The 21,595-nt window shown below is 40.7% G+C and overlaps 1 long non-coding RNA gene across 1 annotated transcript in view; it reads left to right on the plus strand.

Moving 5' to 3' along the window:
* Positions 1-5,549: 5,549 nt before the first annotated feature.
* Positions 5,550-21,595, plus strand: part of LOC135937056 (uncharacterized) — a 201,504-nt gene continuing 185,458 nt past the window's right edge. Inside the window, exon 1 of the long non-coding RNA XR_010574429.1 lies at positions 5,550-5,959. This is a non-coding gene — a long non-coding RNA (uncharacterized LOC135937056). The remainder of the gene's footprint in view (positions 5,960-21,595) is intronic.

Raw genomic sequence — 21,595 nt, forward strand, 5'->3', positions numbered from 1 at the left:
GACTCTATAATTAGACAAACTCACTGATTGATTAGAAGCGTTCGAAGTGATCCGATTGCATAGAGCAAAACTCTGTTGGACGCGGCTTTTCAAATTTTAAGGGGGCCAAACCGTGTCATTTATTTGCACAGTTTTCTCAACAGGGAATATTTTCAACTTGGAATAGGATCTATATTTTTATCGCAGTGCCATCCTAATATTTTGACTTTTATGACGAGGCTAAGTTTTAGTGAAAGTAGAAAGAGTGTAATTTCAGTGTTTTGACTAAATGTAGCAAATTAAATAACCAAACTTGCAATTTCTAAGCGTAAATCCTTAAAATACAGTACGTTCCTTGAGGTAAAGAACCACCAACTTAATTCGTGTTTAAATTTAAGTCGTGATAAGCTATATAAAAATGATTGAATGAAATAATTAACTTCAAAATTTGCAATCTTTGCTAAATATATTTTGTTATATGCAATTGAAGCCGCTTTTTGCTCAACAGTGCCGTCGAAAGCCAAACGAATACTGTGATTTAAATTGTTTTTCAAGGGGGTTTAAACGGCGGTAAGAAAAGGTTAAAGTCTGCTGTTTTGACAGCGAATCTGCCGGCCACAATGGTGCATTAGCGAGAGCGCCGGGTTCGTAATGGCGGCCGATGAGTGGCAGGGCCGCGGGTCGCGACTCCATGCTGAGTGACGCGCACCGCTCGCGCCGACAGACATCTTGCATTGCATGTGTTCTCCGTGCGCGCCTATCATTTATTTGTCCTCTCGCGGGCTGATAAGACCGACCTACGCCTCTTCTCAGCCAGCCGGGTAAGAACCCTTTGATTATTTCCTTGTCCCCGCGCCGGCTTATCAACGATTTCGCAACTCACGGACCTTCAAATGGCCTAACAGTTGATCGTTCGATGTTTTCTTCAGCTTGCGAAATTGCGTGTTGTTTTGTTAGTGAGTCGATCGGAAAACTTGCTGGGTGATTGGGGATTAATTTATGCTTAAGTGAAAACCTTGGGCTCTTCCTATCGCAATAATGAATGGGGGACTCGGTTAGATAAGTTGTATATATCTACGAAATTCTAGCCGGAGCTCGCTCGATTAGCTAATCGCGTCAGTTTCTTTATTGATTCGGCCTTGATTAATTCTATTGGGCCTTGAGCGCTATTCGACAGACACGTCAAAGCATAGGCTAACAATGCTCTCAGAATCATCCATTATTAGGTACGTGAGGCGTGTTTGACTGGAATATATTTTGAATTGGAAATTTATGTTTCCGTTTTCCGCCTGATTGACGCTAGATTAGCCGTGTCAAAAGCTGTCAGAGCCTTTAGTTTAGGTGAAAGTTAAATGAAACAAAAACACCTCATTGTATAGTTGGTCAAAAATCTTACCTGAAAAACAATATCATACACTATTCTTTTAATTCCTGCGATTTATAATTATATGCTTAAATGAAATACTTTGAAAATTGCCATTACATTTTGTTTTTATGAATTTCAATTGAAGAAAATTTCCAAATGAGCAATTGAAAGACCTAAAATGGGAAACGGTTTGATATTTCACGAGTAAAATAAATTTTGTCATGCCATTTAAATTTTACAAATGCTGAAATGACATTAAATAATATAAATATATAGTGAATATCATTCTCGATGTGATGAAACTTTAATTTTCCTCCTTAGAGCAATGAAGATGAAGTCCGTTTTAATTATAATACAGAACAACCAATTTTGACGAGTGTCGACATATTAGCTAAGATTCCTCCACCAGATTCCGGCAATCAATTCATGAAAATTTTTTGAGGGTCTTACAGTTTAATGGAAAAATTAGAAATATTTTAAAATGATTACACAAATTGAATTAATAATTATTCGAAGCATACCTGCTACACGATGGCTCCTTGGACTATCAGAAACCATATTTTTTGAACTAATTCTGATGTAATTCATATACAACCACAATATTATTGTCCAAGTCATTTTTCCAAGAATAGCTTAAAATTTTATGAGTGCTCGTAAATCACAAAAAGCTGAAGAAACGTCAGTTTAATTTTCCTACTCAAATAAATGGAGATATCGCAATATTCCACGAAGCATTTTGTTTTTATTAGAATCAAAAAATTTTGTTTTTCACTAATAGGAAAAGCACATATTATACATATTTCGCTGATGGTTGGGAAACGGTAAAACAATATTGAATATGAGCTCAACAAGTGCAGAATATCACGTGCGATAGGCCTACGCTGTTAGAATTTGCATTCTGATCCCTGGGGGCAGATCCACAATTTATCTCGCGCCATTTGCCAATTTGCATGCACGTCGCGTTCCATTCATGCTCCACCGAGTGCCGCGCGCATTATTTTATCCATGCTGCATGATGGAGCTTAATGAATTGCATGTATGGGCAGACACTCCCTGCCGGTGCTGACATCATTTCCAGCCCAACCTATACAACGCACCCTAATTATGCAAATTAACCGGCCAAGACTGCCCTCTCGCTTGATTGCCACCGCCAACGCACACACAAACTCCCCTTTGAACTGGCCGCCGCCAAATTAGGAATGTGCAAGAACGTGCGCTTTGTGCACATGGCGAGATAAGCTGGGGATTTCAACTCGTGATAGGCGTGCTGTAAATTTATAAGGAACTCGATTTGCATCGTTCTCCATTCCTATGGCCACCGTTGTTTCGGTTGCCAGGTAGGCAGTTTTTTTTTCTCGACGCCGCCCGGCTTGCGATTATCATTTTTGGCGAAGTATTTAACATCCGTATAAGGGCTTTTGAACATTCTGGGAATGCCAAATGGCCGAATGGTAGAAGAGGCTCTTTGTTTTACAATTGGAACTATAAAGTACGTTGCAGTACGGCTTATTTTTACTCTGCAATATTGTTACTCAATCTAACAAAAGTTTAGTTTTAACAGAAATTTTTTTGTTTTTCTTTGTAAGAACCGCCAAAAAACGAGAGTTTTACATATAAACAAAAATTATGAGATTTATGCTTCATTAAATCATTATCACTGGAGCTAACCACCAATACCTGAGTTAAAATGATGAGAAGATTTCAAGATAGCAAAATTCTGACTTAATAGCTTATAAAAGAATTATAATGGAGTGATATTTAAAAACAATTAGTTTGCTATGTAGTTGTTGAAAACAAAGTTTATAATAACTACCATTGAACTTGCATAAAAAAATAAAGGGAAAGTCCAGTTGGCCAGTTGGGAATTAAACTGTTTTCTATTTTTGACTGTGTGGCCTTATGAGATAATATTAAAAATGGTAAAGATATTGTTTAAGTATTTATTAGGGTTAAATTGTATTTCTTATCTTGAACCAAGCACATTACGTGTGGGCTTTGAGCTCAAGCCCAGGTCCCAATATAACACCGCCAATCGAATTATTTGGGACCGAGTGGCCGCAGAGGAGCTTGGGCCCAATGTGGCCATCTTTTCGCCTCTCAGCACCGAGGTCTTTAATTGAAATGCTAGGCTGTGTCCCTTAAGCCGCTGAAAAGGTGCTTCAACTTATAAACATTTAAAACCACAAGTTTTCATTAAAAAATATGAGCATATACTTTTAGAGCTTTAAATTGAGTATATGCTTTGTTTAGAAGGAAAACTTGTGTGTTTCTTTTTGTGGCAGAAAACAAAAAACCTTACTTGAGATTTGAGTGATGTCTATTTTCTAATAAAATTTGATATAAGGAAAAATTTTAGTAGAAAATACAAAGAAATGGATATCCTGAGAACGCGCAGTGAAGGGCTAAATCATGTGTGTTGTATTTATCTCTGACAGATATAGCACCGATACATTGTTATATTTTGAACGAATGGTGCATCTTTTATCCTTAAAAATATCATGTAGCTGCAGTGGATTCACGCTTATCCGTCACTTAAGGTGAAAACGGAAGGCAAAAAACGACGGAACAAATGGTGTTCTGGAAAAAAAGATTTTTTTATAACCTTGCACCATTGGCTTGAATAGAGAAGGAAAATAGAAAGTTAGCTCGCCGGTCTGATCTTCTTTCATCCCCGGTCTTTTGTGAGACACTGTGTTGCGGGATCAATGCGGAAGCCCCTTTAGGAAGTCTGCAACCTGCCAGACACAGATGTTGAGCGTGTTGCAGCTGCCGGCATCAGGGGTTCTTGCATATTATGTACTGCTAGCGCTGCTGACTGCCGATGGTGAGTTGCGCAATTTATGCAGTTCCACAGAAGTTGAAATTTTCAAAATTGTTCTGTATGTACATGTTAAGATCCGCTTTAAATTCTATTGAGTGAAAAAAGTTCTACAGAACAAATTCCACGAGTAATCTATTTGCATACTTTCTTGTTGTTAATTTTAATTTATTAAAAAATGCTCATAATCTCAGCATAGTTTTAATTTATTTTGGGGCCTTTTGTTCAACGTCCTAAAATAGTTGGAATAAAAATAGCTTAGATTTCTTTAAATTGAAATTTATTAATAAAATTTTTTTGAAACAATTCATTAATATAGACAGATATTTTTCAGTCCTCCATATCTTTTCCGCCTTCATCTGTGTTTATTCTTTTTCCAATATATTAATTTGGTTGGGGCGGCCAAGAGCGGCAAAGGCCGCTGGGGCAGTGCCATGTTGTCCACGCCGGCGTCTCATATGGATTTTTGAATAAAGTTGCATCTCGGCGGAAGTATTAAGGCGAGGTAGTCACTCGTCCCTCGGGGAAAACTAAAGGTATCGCGCGCCGTCTTTGCTGCATACATAAAAAAAGGAGCCACCTCTAGTGTTTTTTACGAGCCGTGCTCCTATCGGTGGCGCGGGGCGGGGCGCGCCACCCCACTCATTGGCCAACGTCTCAATCGGCCCGCCAGTTAGCCACTTTAATCTACTCTCAGGCCAAGGTTGCCGCTATTTAATTGCACATGGTCGCCTACCCGGTGGACCGACGGACCCGAATAACCGGTATATCACCCTGGGGAGAAGGTGTTTGCCAGTTTCCCAGCAAGGGGACCTGTAAGTTAATTTGCAGCCGGGGGGATGATAAAGTTGGGCGTGTGAAACGTTGGTTTTGCTGAGAAATCGATGAGACTGCTGCGGTCGGTTTTCTTCTGCCGGCAGTGTGCTCTGCTCACACGGAACAATCGGTTTTGAGCTGCAAACGGGAAGCTTTTGCCGTCGATTCATTTATTTACAGCAGTCACAATATTTAAGCTTAAAAAATATTAAATATTGGATATTTCCATCAAAGTGCTACTATGCGATTTCTCCCAGAATTTTAATTTTGAATATTGACCCAAGGTAAGTGAAAGAAATTATTTTCCTAGATTCTCTCATTACAGTATTGTGTATTAAATCAATGTAGCCGCGAAGGGGAGCAATTAACCGGTAGCATTCTCACAGTCCCATCTGCACGAACAAACAACCGCGAGAGCGGCGGCATGTGTGCACGGTGAGCGGCGAGGATGAGCGGGACGCGCCAGCGGCCCCAAGTGTGGCCAGAAGGAGTTAGTTACCAAGAGAGCAATAAAAAATGGCACGATGCATTGGCGAGCCAGCCATAAAACAATTTTAAGCATGTCGCTGTAAAAATTTTATTAATGAGAGCACGGCGAATAGAAATTATTGCGGATCCAACGCGGTTTTATTGCGGTGCAAGGTAGAGGGGTGCGGTACTGGCTCACATCTTGGCTTTATTTTTCCGAACGCAGTATGTGACATCGTGGGCCGCAGACAGGAGAGCACGGCACATACAGCCCGGCTCGGCGGCTCTCTCTCTGTATTATGGCCGAACGCGACTGGTGCACGAGATGTTATGGCTTTTAGTGGAGGGAAGCGTACAAATGGCCAGCCACCCAACTCGGAGCCAAGGAAAGCCATACATCATGCAACAACTCGTGCTCGAGCTTGCCGATCCGTTCTGGCCGAGCTAGTTCCGCTCGATCGCTCTCACCTAGCTCACTCACTCACCTCGGCAACACGCGGCACGGACGGCAGGTAAGCCGACTCATTTGCATCGCATGCCTCGCAGCCTGATTTTCACGCCGTTAGCGCCTCGCGTCTTCCCAGCCACTCGTCGGCCGCCTCCGCCCCCTCCACTCGCCGCTCACCACTTCCCCTCCATATTTTGGGTTATTAATTGGCCCCGATTTGGGACGCGAGCGCCCCGAAGCGGCCGAATCCGTGCGCGCCATGTTGCTCAGGTCGTGACCTTTCTGCGGTGCCTCGGTGCCGATCCCTTTTTCAAGACGGAGCGGCTGGTTCACTTCGCAACTCGTTTTGACCAAACATTTCTTAATTTTTACTCCACACTTATTAACATAATATCATATTTTAACCATGCGGGCGATGGTCTTATTCCAGTAGCTAGAACGTAATTTTTACAAACATTCAAAGGTTTGTCAAACGCCTAAAACCATTTCAAGCTGCAAAATTTACAATTTAAATTTTACAAATTTATTTGCATGCATGATGATTTACAGCCGACATTCATATCAATTAAATTAAGGTATTCTTTTATTTTTGTAATTCAAGGATATCACATTATGTAAATTTCACAATTTTGTTATTTTTATAAACAGCCCTTTCATCCAATTCATTTCGAATTTGAGATACAACCACCAGAAACTAGCACCAACACGACGTGTAAAAATTTAAAAACATCAAATCACAGGATTAGTTAAAAATGGAACTAAAAATCAAATTTACAGAGCTTAATAATTTCGCATTTTTGATAAAAAAATTAATCAGTCTAATATTATGAGAAGATAATCCATCGCCTTTTTGTTTAGTTGTTTATCCACTCGTGGGCGTTTGTTTATACACTTAGGTTTATCAGCCGCGGAAAGAGAGGGTGGATTAAGTCATTTTCCGCCACGCCAACTGATAGAAGACCATTATCAAGTAGCTGGCGCGTTGGCGAATCAATAAATCAATAGACGTATTCTGAGTGAAAGTGTTGGCTGGCCATGAATGTAAAGAATTGATGATATAGACGCTGCGCCATCATCTCTCTCGCTTTATTTATGTACAAAATATATATTATATACACACACGCTGCTGTGCTCACTGGCCGGTAGGAAATGTGCTGATGTTGCAAAAAGAGAGAAGAGAGTGGGTAAAGTTGCTCTCTGTTGTACATGTAATGCGCGCGTATATGTGTACACTGGGGCTGGAGAACGGCTCTCCTTGTTCATTCATTGTCTGCGGCCAGAGGTCAACACTGCATGAAACACGCTTTGCACATTTGCAACTCGGCAATGAGCGGCCGTCAACACGTTTGGCTCGGCAAATTGGCTTTTGTGTTTGTTTATTTTCGCTCCATGGAGCTAATGAGAGAATTTGTTGAACAAATAAAAATTTCGCGGCACATCTTGTCTGCATGAGGACGAAATTTGCATGAATAATCTGTTATTTCAGCATAAAATTGAAATTTGCATCTGCAATGCAAATTGTCCGAGGGCCGATATTAAGAAACCCCTTTCCTGTTTCCGTCAGCTAAATACTTTCCGAGAACAATTTGGCTCTGATTTCTCTAGCGAATAAATTAACTTTAAAAATCCAAAGCCCGGCTGTGCGAGCTAAACTTTGCATCAAAGTTTATTCCACTGAGAATGTAAATGAAACTGCCCTCATTTCCCACGAAATCGCACTAATTTCCTCGGCGGCGCACAACTTTTGTGCCAACACCAGACAGTTTTCCCGGCACAAAGCACCGACAGAACTTTTGCTGTGCGCGAACTTCTCTCTCTTTCCTCCACATTTTATGCAAAATTAAGGGAGCCAGTGGAGAATATTATTTCGGTGCGGCCCATCCGCAAAGGGTCTTGCATAAATGACTGCTCTCGGTCCTGCTCTTGAATACAAATGCGTGCTAATGAGGGTTGGTGAATTCGCAGCAGCGTCCATCCGGGCGGCACAGATACACACGCATCGTTTTTGTGTGTCACTGAGCCGACATGAGAGATTATCACCGATGCAAGAAAGGAACAGCATTTTCTCGGTCCTCTTCTTGTGCGTGTGTAGTTCAAATCCAATGCAGTGCGCATGGCCACCGTTCATGGGGACGCCGGTTGGATTTCTTTTCATTGCGGTCGAAAGTTCGTTCACATCGCCTGTCGATTATAATTTTTTTGCCATTTTCCAACCGCGGCCCTGAAACCAAACGAGGTAAAAAAAACAGGAAACTCGAATTGCACAGAAACTCACCTGATTTACAGCCGTTAATTGGGGCTTAATTAAATGCGCATCTCGGCGGGGTGCCTAAATTCAGGGGCCGAGTGGGGGGCCAGCGAGGCGGAAACAGCGACTGTCGAGCCCGTCAAAGAGCGAGCCCGGTGCTCGCAAACATGGCCGACCACACGACGCCAGCTCCGCTCTCCTCCTGAAACAAACAGTAAGATATTACCCTAATTCCACGTCCACGTCGGGTTTGATGGGCGAAACTTGTTCTTGAATGTATTGGGAGTTAGTTCATATGAATTCCGAGTCACTCGGGCTATTGCAGAGCAGCGTAACTCGAGTTTAAAAAGAAGGCTCGTGATTTTTACTGCTTGAAAATCAGTATTTTTTTGCTCATTAGCCTTGATTAGATCAGAAAAGTCCATCTTTCCCTCTTATGTTGGATCTCCGACGTTTTTATATAAACTACAGCATGAAACGATAACCGACACAGCGAATTTCCTGCGTTTTGATCATGACCGAAGTGTTTGTTTTGGTATAACATCAAAGTCAGCGCATCACCAAAATGGTGAGAGCGCAGCCATGCTAAATTTAGCTTTTCTCTTGATGTGTTTTTTGTAAGACTGAATAATTCTGTCAGTGAGCGGATCAGAGTGGGTAGCTCTGAGCTCACAAAATGAAGGGGAAATAACAAATTCATGTCATTGACACCGAGCTTTTTGTGAGATTAAAACTGTTTTTTCAGTCCCACTTTTTTATTTTTGGACGAAGCCAGGGACGCGGAAGGAATTAATTGCGTGTGAGGCTGTTGAATTAAGTCCGTCGCCAGGCTGATTTATCGTGAATTAATGGACCCTTTCTGTCGAGCTGATAAATAAACACACAGTGCGACTGCGACAATACCGCTCCTAATCCAAATCGATGCGTCTTTTCCGTGATAGGAAAAAGCTTTTAGTGCGTGAAATCTGATGAGAAAGACGGCGGGCATCCTTTTAGGAAAGGAGAAAATCCTTCCCGGGCTTAGGCTGGTAATTTGTATGTAAATTGTCCAGCGAGATTAGAACTGAAAGGCGGCCGCTCTGGCTGGGTGCGCGGGTCTTGCGCTTGATTTATTTTTTACAGCCCCAATCCATTAGGCGCGAGTGCAGCAGCGAATCGCCATTTATACAAATGAACTCATTACGCAGCATTATAGAAGCTGAGGATTAAAACGAGTAAGTGAGACAGAGGGCTAGCCTGCCTGCGAGACGTTTAATTCTTTATGACTGCCAGGGTGGAAAAGCTCCCGTGTGTTACAACCGCATTTAATCTCTCGCCATTTTCATTTTTATCTTCAAATTGTAACTGAAAGCAACAGCTGCGGCGCCATATTACTGTTGCGGGTCGATTAGACAAGTGGACGTGTAATTATTTTGATAGTTGATTACCGTTTAATGAGAATTTTCAATTTAAAATATTTCAACACTAATAAATATTAATTCATCTCATTCAAATACCTATAGGGACATTTTTGAAAATAGGATTGAAAAAACAACAAACATACGGAAAAATATTATTGAATAATTTTGTCTAAATATAACAGATAGGATATCAATATTTTCTTTTTTTCATTTATAACATTTATAACATAAATAGCCTTGCCAATTCAAGAGGAGATTAGAAAAACAATTGGCAGGTTTCTTGATTTTTCTCTAATATTTTGGAAATCATTGACATTTCTCTATGCGGGATAAACATTTTATTTTTTAAAATGTAAACTGGGCAAATATAATATAAAAATATTTAGTAACAGCGTTTTGAATTGAAAGGAAGGATAATTGCAAGCTTTTTGTAGAAATTAGAATTAAAATATTGTTTGGCTTCAGGCTGCTAAAGAGGTAAAATCATCTTTTTATTAATTATGTCACAAATAGAGGAGCAAAAATATTTAAGAAATGTTAACTAGAGCCTTTTAAGTCGAGCCAGACGGACACTTCCAAGAATGGTAAAAGTATATAAGTGTTTACGGACCGTCGCCAAGGCGACATTTTTTCAGGAGCTATTTTAGCGTCTAAAATTTTACGCGGCGATAGACGTTTGAAGAAGAAAAAAATAGTCGCGCGTCTCCCGCGAAAATAACCTTCATTTTTGCCGAAAGATATAAAATGCGAGAAGCGCATGATCATTTGCCATAACTCGATCTGCCTGTTTCTTTTTTATGCAATAGCGATCGGGAACGAGTTTCAAAAAATGACAAGAAAAAAGACAATCTTCGCATCAAAACCCACAGAGTGTATGTGTATTTTTATCGTGCATCTCGACCCAGTTCCCGGCCGATAACACACACACACACAATATGGCGCCTACTCTGCGCGTGTATAAGTATATATATTGAGAGATGTGTTGCTGCTGCTGCTGTTGGCGAAAGAGAACTCTCGGAGTGTGAATGAAAGGCTTGCTTGCGCTCGCTGGCAGGGCTCGTTATTGATATTGAATTCTGTGATACGGCGCCACACATCTAGCTGCTATATTTCCCAATATAAAATGCAAATCACTCTCCATCGGCTCCATCGTCTAAACGATGAAGGACTCGAGGGAGCAAAGAGAAAAACATTTGGGCTGCTTGGTCTATATAGGACCAGTCACGGCTGGCTTAAATTGCTTCTGCCTCTGATAATGAGCCCTAAATCAGACGGCTTAATACCGAGGCAGCATTAGACCGCTGCGGACCGGCCATCTCATATTTTGTCCTCACTCGAGAGAGCACTCCCATAGCTTCATTTTAATAATAAAAACGCGTATTTATATATATGTAAAAAGCGCTCACTCAGTCGGCACCGCACTTCCAAGTGAGTTGTTATTTCAGGTGGTTTGGACTAAAATAAAATCAGGTTGCTTATTCACTTATTTGGGCTCTGAAAATTGTCCTTGCCGCAGCTCTTAAGGAATATTACATATATATAAATGCGGCGTATCTGCTGGTGGTCCAACGAATTTATCGATTTTGCTGGCGAGATGCTGGTACTGCGTAAGTGGATGGGTGGAAAAAAATGAACGGCTGATGCAACTTCCTCGCGGCCACAAAAGGCGGCATTATGAACTGTACTGCGTGGCGAGACTATATATTGTCTGAGAAATAAAACGTAATAGGTGGTTGATTTATATGTTTTCTTTGTTTGAAATAATGCTGAAGCACTTGCGGCTATGCGCTGACGTAGAAATCATAAATTTATGGATGCTGTAAAAAGTTGGGAGAAGTTGAGTTCGCCAATCCCTTATCGTGCAATCACGGAGCTGCCGAAAAGCCAGGGCAAATTGCACAATTAGCTGACTTCTGAGCATGATTTAGTGCCGGAATTATTATATACAGCTACTCTTTTTGCTCAAATGGGGGTTTTAAACGGGACCTTGGTCTCTCTTGGGCTGTTTGTGTATTTTTACTGATGCCGCCAAGATAAGTTTTTGTGCACGCCTAAAAAGAAATTCCTTTTAGCTGGTGGGAAAATGCTTGCAGAGATTAATTCCAACCATTTATTCATAAAAATATGGCCGAATCAGATTCCAAAATATCCTCTGTTACGAAAAACTTTCGCCATCAAACGTTTAGCAAGCTCTTTTTTATATCAATAACTAATATTTGCGAATGGAGATCCAATTTCATTTCTATGTGCATATATATTTATATTTTTTATTTTTCTCCTCTTCGTTAAAATTTTCCACATTATTTGTGAAAATTTCAAAGCTAAAGAGAAAACTATTAATTTCGTACCTGGCATTCTTCTCGTTATTTCTTATTTAAGTAGGCAATTTGCAACACCGAAATTCCCTTTCACAACGCAATTCTCCATCTTGGTAAAAGGTTTTACTTGAATTCCTTCATGGCTTTAAAAATCTCTCTCTTTGTTTCTCACTCGACGCATAAATTTCAAACGCGGTAACGTGGCTGTCATTTAATCAACATTCTCCCTCAAGAATGTTTTATATAGAAACAGCTCCGATTTTTTTTTATCAAATAAATTGCAGGAATTCAGTTTTCCAGCGCAATTGGCCCACGTGTGCTGTAAAAAACAGAGTCTTGGCGCAAACAAACATAAAATTCGATTGAAACGAATAAAAATACATGCATCCCGCCAGTAAATAATGAATTTTCATAGCTGTACCGTCGAGTCTGAAGACAAATTTATGCGCGCACGGAGAGATAGACGGACACATACGCGTAGCGCGCGCAAATCATCTCTTCACATTGGAATTTATCTCAGCGTGTGTGGGCAAACAAACGACTGTGCAAAAGAGTGCCGGAGCTTGTTTTGCGCACACGCATTTCGGCTCGATACCAGCAGCCAGCTAGAGACAGAGAAGCAGCAGCGATATATATATGTATATATGGGAGTTTTGCCAAATGGGTGCACATGTGCACCAAAGCAGCAGCGGCAGCACGCTCTTTCTCTCGGCGTATGTGTCGCAGAATCATAATCCTACAAATTTCGTTTTAACGTAAAAGTTTTCTCTTGTCCCAGCGTTCAATTTATATTCTCTTCGCTTGGGATGCTGCTGCTTTGGAGCGCCGCTCTTCTTGGGCGCGACGATAAATTTTCATGGGAGCTAGCGTGGTGCGCGCGCGGCTAAATGGGGTTAAAGTTAGTTATTCTTGCTTGCCCAACACATTACGTAAGATTGGATTTATCCCTGGCCTCGGCAGCCAACCAGCCGGGCAAACTTTCCTCGCCTTATTATGATTATTGCTGCACTTTGGAAGCAGCTGACGAAGTTCAATTTTCAGCTCGCTCGCCTTTCGAAGATGTTATCACCCTCGGCTGAATAAAATGCCCAGGCCAGTGCTTCTGTTGGCTGCTGGCGAATTTACAGCGAGACGCACTTTTCTCCCAAAGTAACTTTTCGCCCTTTTCGCAGCACAACCTGCTGCTGCTGCTGCTGCTGCCGCTGCTGCCGAGCTGTGGAAAACAGCCTTCGATCGAAACTGGCTGAATAATTCAGATTTCCACCGCTGCTGTTGAAATTGGAAAAAAATTCGTGAGAGTCCACTTTTCCCCCCAAACTTGTACTTGCGGTCACGAGTTATTTCCATCCGTTTTTTCTCGTGTCTGGTGCACATCCGAGCTGATGGAAAGTGCTATAAAGTTTCTCCGAAACACATATTTTCAAAATCCCCTCATCTTTATACACACAGTGTGGTACATCCTCTCAATAGATTTACGACCCCTCCAATTTATAGCATTTAATCATGCAAAATATGCCTCCGAGTGAGCATAAATACACAGTTTATTACCATTTTTTCTCCAAATCTACATTCCTCACGCATGAACAATAAATTGGCAGCCTAAATTGCAATCGGCTGGAGAGAGCGGGCGAATCATCGCATTTTTATCGTGCCGGTGCCGTAATGAGATCCCAAATCGAACATATATAGGAGAGAGCAGCGCGGTGGCATCATCACGTCTCTGCTCCCCTGCGAAAAATGGCTGCCCCCGTAATAATGTAAAAATAATCCTCGCGAGCGAAACCAGGAGAGCGAAAGAGATGTACACAAATAAACGTGCATACGTGGCTGATCAAAAATTCAGGCAGCGCTCCAATCATAAAACTGCTATATGTACATGTATAAAAAGGAAGCATGGATGGCTCGAGTGTTATTACACATCTAATAATACATAATCATTTCTTGGCCCTTGAGATTATCTGCGCGCAGCAGCAAACTAAATGTACGCATGAACTTAAAACAGCACTGTCTCCCTAGAGTGTTTTATTTTTGTGTTCATCTCACAATTGAGCGTATCACGCCACAAAGCGTCACACTTTATAGGTAAGCCTTTTTTGGGAATGTGCTTAAGAATTTTTAGTAAATCTCTGTATCAGATTTACTTTTAGTTTTCAAGATGTTCTTTCACACTTGCTTTCAAAGAATTGCTCATAGAACATGCCTCAAGGCTGCTTTTTTTAAAATAAGATGGAGGAAATACAGTTAAAACTCTGATATTTTGAGGAACAGAAAATATTTTTTTTTAAAAATGATCGAAATTTGAATAGAGATATGTAGATGAGTAATTTCCAGTTTGTAACAGTACTAAAAGATTTACCTTAAAAAAATTGATTTAATTTTTTCAGTAATTAGTTTACACGGTTTACACAAATAAAATGAGTCATTACTTTGTGGTATATATATAGTTTTATCCAGCATATTAATATATTACATATTTCAGGAAAACAATATAGAAAAGTACTATAATTTTTTGACATTTCCAGTTGCGGTGCAGATCATTGAACCGAAGGCTAAAAATTATTTAAAAAAAATTTAAAGACTTCATAGCGAAACCATTTTCTGCTCAGAATTATTTCTCTCAGTAAAACTCACACGATCGTGTCTGAGCGGAGACTACCGTCATGTTTTTATTAATTTGAATTCAGTTCACCCATATGTATGTTAATTCTGAGATGGAAATCATTTAATCTTAAAAAAGCTGATTTTATTCTCGTCCTGCGGCTGCCTTTACGGCGTGTTCGCGTTGTGAAGGGTAATTAAATGCATTTACCATTTTTTCGTGGCCCATGGCGTAAAAAGAGAGAAAATTGATTTCCCGCTGAGCGTGCCAAATTCATCACCGGTAGTGTCGTGCGGCGGCGGCGACCGAGATAGCAATTTAAATGTAAATGCACTCATTGTTTAAACTCTGCTGGAAATGAACGTGATCAATTACATCGCATGACGCTAGCCGCACCATGCAGGCCTTGGAACTCAATTAAATTTTAAATTTTTAACAAGCTCGTAAGGAGAGCTTTTTATTATTCCCGCGGCTTGTGAATATGATATTTCAAGAACACACACACACACACTGATTTATATGAATATGGACAAGAAGTAGCAAAGCTAGCTTGGTTCCCTTAAATGGAATAAAGGGCTTAAAATTCATTTCCATCTTTGTGCTATGACTCTTTTTTATAAAGGAAAATTCCTCCATCTGCTCTTTATAAGTATAATTCCTGGGGAGAGGCGGAAAACGAAATGAAGTCTTGGTGCCAGAAGCAGCAGCAGGCCCAGAAAGTGTGTATTGTGTAATGTTCACAATTCAACCCCCTCTCCACCCTCTCTGCGTGCCTGCTGCAGGCGCTCCACTCAATTACTGCGCCATCGAGGGGGTGCCTGGCTTTTGTCAGAAGGGTTTAGTTCGTCACTTTGACGTCAGAGGTCAGGTCGGCCAGGTAAAGGGTTGGCACCGGGCTTTGACAGCATCCACGCTCGTTGCCATGGCGACGGGGCTCAATTTGCAGTGATTTTCATCGCGAAACACGCGAAATTTGCGTCGCCCAGGCTTTGCCCGCTCATTTGGACGGCTAATTGGCCAGGATTAGGGCACAACACACATACGCATTTTAAATTAATGCACCTGTCGGCTGAAATTAAATTTGCCCACTGGTCGAGTGCACCACGACAGCAGTCTTTATCAATTATTTCAATGTTTTATGTTTGCGCCGCTACTTTATTGCTGCATTCAATTTCACAAAAGCCGCACGTGATTATTTGGGACTGTGTGGGAATTTTTTTCTCCTATCAGCGGAAACGACCGCAAAAAAATATGTATATGCTGTCTGTAGCCCAGCTATTAGCATAAATCAGCACACTGCGTTGAATTTTTTCATATCAGATGTTGTTATTTTCTAGACTGTCAGCGCCTAGCTGGTCCTGAAATTAGCATATTTTGTAATGTGCACTCCCCACGTCTGTTTTTTTTTTTTTACAGTCGAGGGGATTTTTAACGGAATTCATTTTTAATATTCCAGACAAATTTTACTTTGCATAATTTCAGTAGCAATTTCTATCGCACAGTTAATTTTGTAAAACTTTATTTGATTGGCATTGCCGAAATTCACTTTTTCGCCCAATGTTCAGAAAAAACAAAGACAAAGGAACGACGTTTTTTTGGACTCGCTCCAAATAATTCCCACTCTGAATAGAGTATTCCGGCCGGTGCCATTTTCCTCTCGACATTTTTCTGTGCAATTGCTCTCGAGTCTTTGGTGCACATGGCTAACAGCGAACAATTTAGCTAATATATATTGTTTCGCGGCAGGCATTGAGCCAAAAGTGGTCTCTGCACTTTTTGACCCTGATTGTGGGACCACTTGATGCGAAATCCTCGCTCGCGTTCGCCTCTCTCTCTCTCTCTCTCTCTCTCTCTCTCTCTCTCTCGCATCTCTCTCTGCCAATAACCGCGCTCGTTTCTCTGCTCTGTCCCGCGCTCATCGCAGCAGCACACTAATGGTCAGAATGGGAGAATATTCTGCCCTCAAGTGAATATGTGGCCAGCCAAAATAGAATTATACAAACGTGCTGGAATCACGCCACGATAAAAGACTATTCACACACGACCAGCCGGCATAATAAAATAGAAGGAAACCTCACGCTTTGCTGGGAATCTTGATTCGCGCCGGCATTTTTGGCGATTTTTCGCTTTGTTTCTGAGGAATTTCGTGACACGTTCGTCAAGCCAAGCAACTGAAAACAAAAGGTTATTTGGCTAGCATGCTGCAAGATAATTAGTTGAAGTGAAGGCTGAGTTGGTTTCATGGTAACCAGAAATAAAAAATAAAGCTCCTGTAGACTATATATAACAAAAAAGCGCGCCCCTATTAATATTTTTATTAAGCTCATTATCGTCAAACTAGGAAAAATTAGAGCAAAATTCCTTCATAATTAGCAGAATTGCGTCTGAAACTTCGATCACAATCTGTTTCGTTGTTAATATTTTGCTAGTTGTTTCCATAATATGTTATTGCTGGCTCTTAAACTGTCATTATTTTAAATATTTAACAAAAAAATGTATTTTTTCTTGAATTTTTCTCGGAGTGAAATTTTTAATATTACCAAGCGAATGAAATTCGGAAACAGTGGTTGATAATATTTATATTTCTCTGCGTTCCATTTTGTTGACTTCATTGATAAGACCAATTGTGTCAAGTGCAGCGTGTTTGCCCTTTAATTAACAAACATCATGTGACTATCGTGTTTGCAAGAGGCTTTCTTTCTTGCTCTCAGCACGAGACTCTAATTGAGAACGAGAGTAAATAGAGGGAGCACGTGAAAACGGAATTAGCTCGTCGAAACAACAAGCTCCGGCGCGCGTGCAAGGGCTAATTTTTCCAGCGGGAGGAGCAAAATAAATATCATAAAAGTTTTATGCTGTCAAAACGCGCCGGCAGCGCATATATAGAGAGATAGCTAGGCTGAGAGGGAAGGTTAATTTTCCAAAAACAGCTTATCGTGTATAAAGGAGCGAGAGAGCAGCAGGATTTTTGCTATAGCTTAGCTAGCTAGAGAGCTCTCTTGTTCGCGAGAGAGGTAAATTGGCTCTCGTCATAAAGTGACGATGAAATAAGAGCCATTCAGCCACCTAAAGTCATTTTCTCTCCTGAGCTGCCTATTTTTCATGGGCGCTTAACTTGAAATAAGAAAAGAGAGACCCGCCCACCACGGCCTGGGATATATACGAAATCGTCAGTCGGAAAAACGAGCCATATCAAACACGTGTGCGCCGAAATCTCATTCAGCCCGAAACAAAGGGAACGGGGAATCGTCGTCGTTTATGTCGCTTCAGCCGGCTGGCATGCAAGGCGGAAAAGCGAATTCTCAGCCCGGCTGACTATTGAATACCTGATGACGTCGCACTCAAATTGCGTGGAAAAGTGTGGAAAGGGGGAGAAATTGACACATTGCTCACGCACATGGTGCTGAATTGCGTTCAGCACACACTTCGGAGACTCCTACATAGGGTATAAGAAAATGACATTTTTATTTAGGCTTGGCTTGCCAAAAGTAATTTATAATTCAATAAACGTGGCCACACATGGGCAGTGTAATGATATCTGTGCTTTCGAATGACGCATTTATAATTTTTCAATCTAGCGATGGAGGAACAGGACGACGAATAATGGGTTTCCTCTTGAAAACATTTGAATTCAAAGAATAAAATTCTTAAATTAATGTATGCTTTGAATAAATCAGAATCGCTTATCTACGACCTATTATTTGTAGAAAACACAAGTTTTCGCACGTCTTTTTCTTAGGTTGCCAAGGCTGACTATCCAATTAGGGAGTTTTCGGGTAGACGTAAAGAGCAACCTCAAAATAAAATATTAAAGAATTTCTCGTTATCAAAACAAAACAAAAGCATGCATGCATAATTTTGTATTGTATTAAATTTACATATCATTACTACCATATTTGCCCACGCACGAACACGAAATGGCTGTATAGCGCTCTGCTGAAACACTCTTCGGGTTTTAGGGGAAATATATTCATGAATCCTAAACTGTTGGACAAATCTCTTCTAAGCATTGGAGCAGCTGGTTTATAAAATTTTCTTTTGGCATTTTTACTTCAGATTTTTTATTCTCATTAATCCAACGCAATTAAGTTTTGGATTCAGATTCAAAATGATTTATTGCGAATCAGCAGGGCAACTGTGTCCCGTACATCCACATCCAGAACACAACAAAAATTTAACAAAGCATTTTTTGTTTTGATAACAGAGGGAAAAGTAAAATCAGACAATCAGTTCAGTATTTGGCAAGAAATATTTGGCTAACTTTTTGTTTAAATGCACTTGAGTTCTAAGTTTTATAATCCAGGTTGAGTGAATCTTAGAAATTAGCGTTATTTTTTATGATCTGTAAAAACTGGAACCAAAAATATTTGAGCTATGTTGATAAAATTTAGCTATTGAATTTACTCGCAAATATTCAAGTATGTTTGTTGCCGAGTCATGTATCGATTGAGACTGATTAACTCTAGCAAGGTCGCATCCCTTATGACATAAAGTAATGCGCATTTCCGCAAGAAATGAAGCCCCTTTGCCGCCACAGATGCGTTCTATGTTCCTTTTATAACAAGGAATTCTCTTCCCGTCTCCAATTTCGAGGGATCAGTCGCGCGCGCAATTTCTAGTTCTGCGTCGTACAGTACTCTCTCTTGCTTAATTCAGCACCTCGCCGAAATTGCCACTGCCGGCTTATGGTAGGCGCACACGCTTTTTCCAGTTTCGAGAGGAAAACGAGGAATCGCATTTCCACGTCCTGGCTGTAGATTCGCAATTTATTTGTTGCGTTCGTGTTTTGCCGTCAGCTCGACGCGCTGATTACCCGGCTTAATTAAACGTGTTTCCCTCGCTCTCCCCTGCGCCGGCCGATATTTAATTCCTGCCCGCCTGTGCCGCTCCTGCCTGCTTTTTCCGGGCCATTTTTGCCTCGGCATCATGGCGGAATTTGATGGCGCGGAATAAAAAGGAGCTGCTCAAATTAGACTCTTTTTGACTGCCGAATAAAAGTCGGGTAATTGGCCATGGGCGTGCAGAAAATAAACGCCGCTGACTCTGCGCGGCGGCTTGCCTTTGATACAAATTAAAAGCGGCAAAAAACGCAAATTGTGGCTACACGCTAGCGCGTGACATTGTGTATTGGAGCTTCGCGCACGCCAGACACAAAGAAAATGAAGGCTAATTCACTCGCCTGGTTCGTCAGCTCATTATGAAAAAATTCGTGCTCTCTCTCACCAGAATAGCCAGCATAAAAATATTATGTGGGAACATAAAGCTGTGAAATAACAAGCAACACGACTGCTATGGCCTAAGGGATGGGAAGGAAAATGGTTGATTTTCTTTATGATTTGCGCCTTTAAACCGAAATTTTCTCCTGGAAATTAACATACGTATATTTCACGAGTTCTTTGCTCCTAAAGAAAAAATTTAACATTTTCATACTGTATTTTTCCTGATCCCTAAAACCAAGGCATGGAATACAATTTATTATAACGGATGTGCTGATGGAGGTTAAATTTAGAAGCTATCTAAATAGTTCTATATATTTGATTTGAAAATTTTACTGCTAATTTTAAAATTATTACTTAAATCATTTGAAAGCATTATACAATTATCCTTTAGGCGTATCGAATTAATATGCAAAAATTAAGATTCTGCGTGTTCATGAAATTCGAGCACGTGCAGCCAAAAAATTGGCTCAAGCTTTGCCACACATATAGAAAAGCTCGCGAGAGAACGTTTGTGTTTTCGCAGAGAAAAAATCAATACACATCCTGCCGCCCAAAGAAATAATAAAAATCTTGCCTCTAGCATTTAAAAATCGAATCTCGTTGGAATGCTGGCTGTGCTAGAAATTTTGCCGAACAGGCGGGTATATTTTCTCCGTTTAATCAGCGCGTATGGCTTTCAGCTCGACCATTTTCTCTTTCGAGCTTTTCCGCCTGGGCATAAAAGAGTTAATACTGTGGGGCGAAGTTATTTAACTTTTGCCATACATGCGAGAGATGTTTTATCTTAATTGAAATCCATAAAGAGCGCTCGTAGGGCACATATACATACACAACAGGCACCGAAGGCGACCAAATCTGCGTTAAATATATATATTTGGCGCGATATAAACTTGCGTGGAGAGTAAACTTGAAGCGCGTAGATACTTAATAGGAAGGCGCCTTGAGCTTCTTACTGAAGTGTCAAACGTAAATGCGTCAGAGGTCCAGCCCTTGATAAATAGACTCGAAAAGGGAGATCAGAGAGGCTGAGTGGAATCGCTTAATGGTGCGATGGGAAACCATTAACTTGCTACGCCGCATTCATGATCTTCATGAGAATGCAGTCTCTAGCACATATTTACATTTGTCTACCATTGCTATCAAACCTCATGCCCACTAATGAACCATTATCTAATAGAAGAAACGTGATATTTAAAAAAATATCGTTTGACCGATTTCTCTTAACTCTCTTGAGTTAAATTTAATTGTTCTTACCGGTTCTTACTTTATAGTGCATTGAGCGTAGATTTTAACGAAGCTAATCCCAGCAATTTTATTTTTATTTTGATATTTTTTTAACTTAAATTAGACACAAAAATTCTCATTCTAAATATATCAAGGAACAGATTTTGAAAACAATTTTTCAAAATTAAAAAAAATATATTTTGAGAATGCTACTTCACCTGTGGCTGCAATATATTGCTTCCTGCTTTGGGGGGCCGCTGTGTCCGACTGGAGGGTGCATTGCCCGTTCGGTCCTCTCCTTGCCGCAGCATCCTGACCACCTCACCGTTATCCATTGTTGGTGCAAGATGCAACTCGAGGTCATTGTTCCAGATGCGTAGGTGTCGCTTTTATTGCCTGGCATTATTTATGGCCATCGCCTGTCATTTTTTTGTCGGTCACATTTTTCATGGTTAGACAAAAAGGATAAACAAAAAAGGGTTCTCGCAGCGCGGGCTTGCTTGCGTAATCCGTTTTATTGCTCCTCGCGCAGCTTCTCTCTGACTTTTGACAATTTTCCTTTTGTTCCTTGAAGATTTTCCTCGGCTTCCCTTCACTGGTATTTCTTGTTTTCAATTTTACAGCCGCCGTGTTCGAGTCGACAACAGTTATTTTGCTGTGTGCACGAAGCGCCTCTGAATTTCTGTCTGGTT

The sequence above is a fragment of the Cloeon dipterum genome, chromosome 2, assembly GCF_949628265.1.
Source record: "Cloeon dipterum chromosome 2, ieCloDipt1.1, whole genome shotgun sequence".
In the NCBI taxonomy this organism is placed as follows: domain Eukaryota; kingdom Metazoa; phylum Arthropoda; class Insecta; order Ephemeroptera; family Baetidae; genus Cloeon; species Cloeon dipterum.